Genomic DNA, 6,578 nt, shown 5'->3' on the forward strand with positions numbered 1-6,578 from the left:
CCCCCATTTCAAAGATTTCTTTTTAATGACCATACTCAGGGTTTGTTATTGCCATAGTTATCCGTTTCACCTTTTTGTTTCTAAGAAATCTAATTATTTTATTATTTATTTATTTTTTACTTTGTTATAGGGATTGGTTCTAAATACGACAATACCCATGAGCCTTTGCTAGTACTGCTATGGAGAGAAGGCCTGTGAGCAGATTTTAAACTGCTCAATGTTTATTACATTTTTATGTGTGTAATCTTTAGCATCGGCTCACTGTTTCAGAGAAACGGATATATTCTAAGTTCTTCAGCGAGTTTCATGGACATTCAAATCTTAAAGGGCTCAACCAATTTGCAAGAAATAAACATGGTTCCCACGCAACTGTACAAGTTTAAAAACAAATTTAATGAAGGTTTTCCTGTGATTGTAAACTCAGAAGGCCGAGGGTAAAAAAAGTTTGGAAACCCAACTACAAGGTCTGCAGCAGCAGTGTGACTGTAAAGAAGTTAGCTTAGTTTACATGCCTTTTTTTTTTTTTTGAAATTTTATTTAGCACAGTAAGCATTTGTTAGCAATTTACTTTCTTGCTGTTTTTTTAAGCAAATTACCATTTTATGATTTATTATTACTACTACAAACCTATTAGACATGTTTAGAAACATTTATCAATTTTAAAACTTGCCTGAATTTTATTTCCCTTTTATATAGATAAGAGAATTCCACCATAAATTGGTGCAAAATTTTTATTAGAATGCAGGAAATTAAGTCTTTAATGCTTAAAAATTTCTTGGCAAGGACCCCCAGACCCTCCTCTTTGAGTCCCCCCCATTGAAACTAAACCAATGCTCTTGTGTTTCAAGACAAGACTCTGGGTTGACACAGCGTTTATGGAGTGACACAGGTTTGGTCTCCCAATTTAGGCTATGATGTTGAGGTTGACAAGTATGCTGATCCCACTTATTATTGACCGTGATGACTGACTTGGCTGTTCATCTATACATGCTTAAATTGTGAGTTGTTGAAGGTCTAAAACAATTCCTGAAGATTGAGGAGTGATGACCCCAACAACAGTTTAATCATTAACCCTACAGTAGCCTTGCAACATTACAAACAGCAAATGTACTTTTGTCTTAACTGTGTTTTTGAAAGTGAAGTTGTAGAAGTACTTAAATGGATTTGTCAGGTCCTGGGTAGGGCTGCATGATTGCGTGGCATACTAAGTAGTGTAGACTACAGCAGGTGTGTATATACCCACAGATTACCCACCTGTTCAAAATGACTTAATTTACTGCCTTAGTCCCCCAAAGGGTGGGTGGACTTTTTTCTCTTTTTTTTTTTTTTAGACAGCATAAAATCTATTAAAGTACTTTAATGGATCAATCCATAGATGACATCTACCAGCTCACCCACCTATCACAATGAGCTATTTTCAAGCGTTTAAGGTATTTGTTACAGTGGGGAAAAAGATTTGCCGATTTAACCCATTTTACTAAATATTATTTATTCTAAAATGTTACTATTGATATTAAAATTATATATTTTGATGATGTTATGTATGTTTTAGTAGTGTTTTTCTTATGACCAGTACTACAATATGAGATAATAATTTATGTTAATTTACAACTGTCTTTGAGTTTTGCAAGTTTCCCGCTGTGAAAGTCAGACCGAACACATCTGGAAACATTGTAGTTCTATTTTGGTTCAAAGCACTGTGGTACCAACAAGGTACGACATTTTTGGGAAACCGTTGTACATCAGGGGATAGCTGTACGGGAAATGCACCCCTGGTTGAGGGTGAAAATGGAACGGAAAAAATAAAAACAAAAGTGCCAAGTCATCGATCCCGACTCCAGAGGAAATCCTGTGTTCTTTGAAAGAACTGAGCATGTCCTAAACAAAAGGACATACATACTGCTGTGACATTAGGGTAAAAATGAAGATCAGAAAACTTAATGAGGAACTAGTTGTGCAGCTTTTGAAGTAAGCAAATACAGAGTTCAAATATGATAAATATCCATAAGATGCCACCTCAAAAGATACACTGCCAAAACAGATTAACGGCAAGATCAAAATAGAAAGGTTTAAAATACAGAAACGGATAAAACGATGCCATTCAGACAACCCAGAAACAGAAGAGACTACAGATGGAAATTAACTTTTTAGCTATATTGTAAATGGTCTGTATTTGTATAGCCACAGCCACTATATAAAGCTATTAGCTTTATTATAATAAAGGTATTAAGCAGTGTCCGTGTTCAATAAGAAATGTAAGCTGCATGTTGGATTTACAGTCTCTTGAAGAGTTGAGTGATTTTTGGCACAGTGCAGAACAGTTTGTTTAAAGCACTTCATACACAGACTAATGAACAATGAAAATATATAGGAAAATGTTTTTTCCACATATATAAAATCAAATTTTATTTTTATATATTCTGTAACAGTTATTCATTCATGGCAGTGGTGGGTTCAACTATGCACACTAACTCAAGAAGTCTATGTGAAGATATTCAGTCTTCCAGGTAGTAGTTGATGCACACCTGCCCAGTAAAGCACTGGAAAAGGTCACTGATTTCATCAAGATAGCACGGCTGTCTAAACACGGCAAAAGCAAGAAAAGACAGATCTGCGCATTCCTAAACCTACTGTCAGGAGCAGAAGAACTTACCTGGCATAACTCCACACGTCATCACACCACAGCAGCTACCAGTGATTGACCTTATCACTGCAACAGAGAGCTCATGATGCACTGAGGCAAGATCCCGCCAGTGGAGACAAGGAAAAAGGCCATGACAATTACAGAAGGACAAACATTTAATGTATCATTGTATCCACAGTGTAAGTTAATGGTTCAAAACCAAAATAATTCCAACTTTATAAAGTTTCATTTATGGTGCTGATAGTTTATGTTCTAGCCTACAATGCAAATATGTGTCAGTCTAGATTCACTTTGCTTTCTTTCTTTTTGGTAATTCAATTTCCCTTTCTTGGGGACAGACATGTCTGAGAATGTACTACCTGCGGCAGCTGAAGAAGTTCAGCCTGCCAAAGATAATGATGGTGCACTTCTACACCGCCATCATTGAGTCCATCCTCACCTCCTCCATCACCATCTGACAAGGGCAGGCTGCAGCGTATCATTCGCTATGCAGAGAAGGTGATTGACCTTCCATCGCTTCAGGACCTGCACGCCTCCAGGACTCTGAAGCGAGCAGGAAAGATTGCAGCTGACCCCTCCCACCCTGGCCACAAACTGTTTCAGACTGTCCCCTCTGGCAGGAGGCTGCAGTCCATCAGAACCAAAACCTCTCGCCACAAAAACAGCCTCATTAACAAGGCCCGGGTCCCCAACTGACACTCCCCCCTTTTCAAATAATGCAAGTGTCTCTGCACAAGTAAATATTTCATATCATGCACAAACCTGACATTTTGCACATTTGTTGTTGTTAGTCGTTATATATTGTCAATTTATGTACACAGTATTCTCTCCCATTCCAATACATCTGCCTAGCACAAACCCGGAATAATGCACATTTAAATAGCTGCCACATAGGCGAGGTGGATAAGACGCATGCCTTTGGTGATCCAGGTTCAACTGCCCACTGTGACCCATCCACCAATGTGTCACTGAGCAAGACACTTAACCTTGGTAACAGCCCCATGTAGGTTAAATGGCTGGCATTCATTACCGGCTAGTCAGAACTGAAGACGGCCCTCGAATGAGAAGGTCTGTAAGTATCTTCAACCACGTTCAGTTGCCCCCGATTTTAACAGTCGTTGGTTTACTCAAGCACTGAACTAAATAGAATTTCCATTTTCTCCAGCTTTTAAATCAGTAGGTTCTCAGTTATCCAGGTCATAGTTATCCAACGGAGGTTGATATCAAGGGCAACTGCACTTTGTAGAAGAAAAAACTAGAAGACGTTTCAAGCACCTGACCCTTAAGATGGCCTTTCTCCTCACTATCACCTCTCTGAGGAGGGTGGGGGATTTCCAGGCACTTCAGCCAGTTTCTCTTAGAATGGTTAGCAGGCCGCGCACGTTATAATCGAAAACCAACTCCGCAGGACTAAATCCTAACGACTCCTGTTTAGCGTCTCTGATGGCAAAAAGAGCAAAAGGCACCCCCCTCATCCCAATTTTTTCTTGTTTCGTAGCAAAACTTTAGCATTTTTTTTGGCATGTAATTTTTTGTGCGTTTTTTACACTTGTGAAAGAACTTTGTAACTGGTTTTTGAAAAGTGCTCTATAAATAAAGATTATTATTCTCTTTAATGTTTGATGCCAGTGCTTCAGCGCACCTTTACTCTCTGGATGATATGCACTTGACACGGCAGAGATTTTCGGGGTTTCCTTAAACACCTTTGAAAGGAAGTTAGCCTTAGTCTGATCTTGCCTGGAGCATCTTTAAAGCAGTCTCCACCTCAAGTTTTTTCAGCTCCAGCTCTTGGCAAAGCTGAAACTCCCGTTCTCGATGCTCCCTTTCCACATCTAGCTTCGAGCCTGGAGAAGATTCTGAGGTGAGGGGTACAAATTGTGGCAGGGTAACGGGTTTCCTCAACGATCCCTCACGTTGCTGTGTTGGAGTAACAGTAACTGCCTGGCCCTCCCCTTCACCTGTCCCTCCAGCATCTGAGCCGCTCTCCGGCCCAGGTGCTACAAGCACTCCCTGACTGATCAGGCCTTCCAAAACAGTAGCTCTCAGCTGATCTTTTGCGGCGCGAGGAGGACACAATTATGCGGTAATGCTCTGCAATTAAATGCAGATCCCTCTTCCTACACCTACCTAGTTGACTTACAGATAGGTCGGACACAAACGCCTGTAACTCAAGCAATACCAATTAACCCAGAGTCACCGTACTGAAAGAGATAAGTTGTGATCACCACAAGCACTGCTTTTTCAGTACCTGCCTGTCTTCAGACCCGTGCCGAGCTTGAGGAGTCTTATAGGCTCACATCAGCGGCCAAAGCCCTGAAACGCCAGCCCCCTTTGGAAACGCCGTCTCCACTCAGGACATGACCCTAAAAAATAAGAAAGGCAAAATAAGAAATCAGCACCCGATGTAAGGACTGAATCAGCTCAGCTGGACACTGCCTATCTAAGCTGAGGAACAGTCTCATGCAAAAGTAACAAACAGGGCAACATTAAACTATTCAACTCACCACCATGAAACACACACAAGCAGAACAAACAAATTTAAACCAAAAACATGCATCAACCAGCTTTGACTTTCCATAAAAATCACATACAAGCCCCCAAAGTTGTTACGTCCGGTGGCATCCAGGAGATGTGGGACAAAGAGCTGATTAGAATTACCGGGGTGGAAAGTCAAGCAGGTGATACAGGTTTAGGTTTTAACAGGAGTTTAGTATAATCTGACAGCACAACGGGAAACGATCTCCACTGGAGATGATTAGGGAACAACTAAAAAAACCCGTAGGCAAAAATAAGGGACTTTAATAATCACAACAATGGTTAGGGGGCAACTGTGAAAGACTAAAAAGACAAGATTAGTAGTTTACACAACAGTCTATAACAGGTGGTCTGGCTCACCGGAGTCCAACCGGGACCAAGACAGTATAACCTGCGCTTTGACGCGGAAGGAGGACGCCAACACGATCCCACACTCCTCTTTGCCTGTAGAGAGATCCAGCCGAGGGCCTTATACCTGAAGCTGATTAGCGGCAACCAGCTGCAGCTGGAGATTGTCGTCCCGGCACTACCCGGAGAGAGAGTGCAAAAGAGAGAGCACAGGGACCACAAACACTAACCCCAACACAGGAACTTAAGGGACGTAACACCCTGTAGTGTTGGTCTTCTTCCTGGATTTTGTGGCTGTTTTCACAAAGGTCCATTTAGGGAATCCACAGGAAGTAAGTGCTCTCTTCAGGTCACATCATAGGACACCATGGTTTCATCTGGGTCCAGTTTCAGTCCTCGAACTTTGTTTACAAAGTCAATGGAGTTTTGGATGTGGTGGGGTGTGTTACCCACCAAAGGGGCTAAGATGGTAGATATGTGTTTGACAATGTTGTAGGTGACTGAGTTGATACTGCTGATAATAGTGGGGCTCCTTCTTCATGTATTTTGGGTAGTCCATATATGGAGAAGTCTCTTGGATGAGGGACGAAACGTCTACTAGTTTTTCTTCAACCAAGTCCAGTTGCCCTTGACCTCAACCTTTGTTGGACTCCTGCTTTATACTTCTACTTGACTATATTTCATAAGAACTATTGCAGTTTTTATTTCACTACATTTGATTTGAGGAAGGTACTTTACATTTTAAATAAAAAGACAAGATTATAAAATAAAAGGCTTAACATTTTTTGGCTTGTGGCCGCACACGAAAAAGCAGCGCATGCTTGGGGCTCTCCTCACATGGTTTTACTGCTAATCTTTTAAAATATGTAAAATTGTGTAAAGATTAAAGTAAAAAACAAAAGTGAAGTTGAAACTGAGGAATTGAACCTCCATTTTAAACACAAACAGCCCACACACCCATGCACTCAATGTTCCTGCTGCAGGCTGGGTAATAGCTTTTCTGTCATCTTGTGGCTGCAGGAGGAAACTACAACTAAAGACCACACAAATG

General features: G+C 40.9%; 1 long non-coding RNA gene across 2 annotated transcripts; it reads right to left on the reverse strand.

The window, feature by feature from the left end:
- Nucleotides 1-209: 209 nt before the first annotated feature.
- On the reverse strand, nucleotides 210-5,611 carry LOC123963671. Of its 2 annotated transcripts, XR_006823237.1 has the most exons (4): nucleotides 5,540-5,611; nucleotides 4,893-5,007; nucleotides 2,654-2,734; nucleotides 210-1,878 (listed from the first exon to the last, which is right to left on the reverse strand). It is a non-coding gene; the product is annotated as an uncharacterized LOC123963671 (long non-coding RNA). The 2 variants fall into 2 exon arrangements; XR_006823236.1 differs by having other exon boundaries at nucleotides 210-2,734.
- Nucleotides 5,612-6,578: the final 967 nt, after the last annotated feature.

The sequence above is a fragment of the Micropterus dolomieu genome, linkage group LG23 (genome assembly GCF_021292245.1).
Source record: "Micropterus dolomieu isolate WLL.071019.BEF.003 ecotype Adirondacks linkage group LG23, ASM2129224v1, whole genome shotgun sequence".
NCBI classification, from domain to species: Eukaryota; Metazoa; Chordata; class Actinopteri; order Centrarchiformes; family Centrarchidae; genus Micropterus; species Micropterus dolomieu.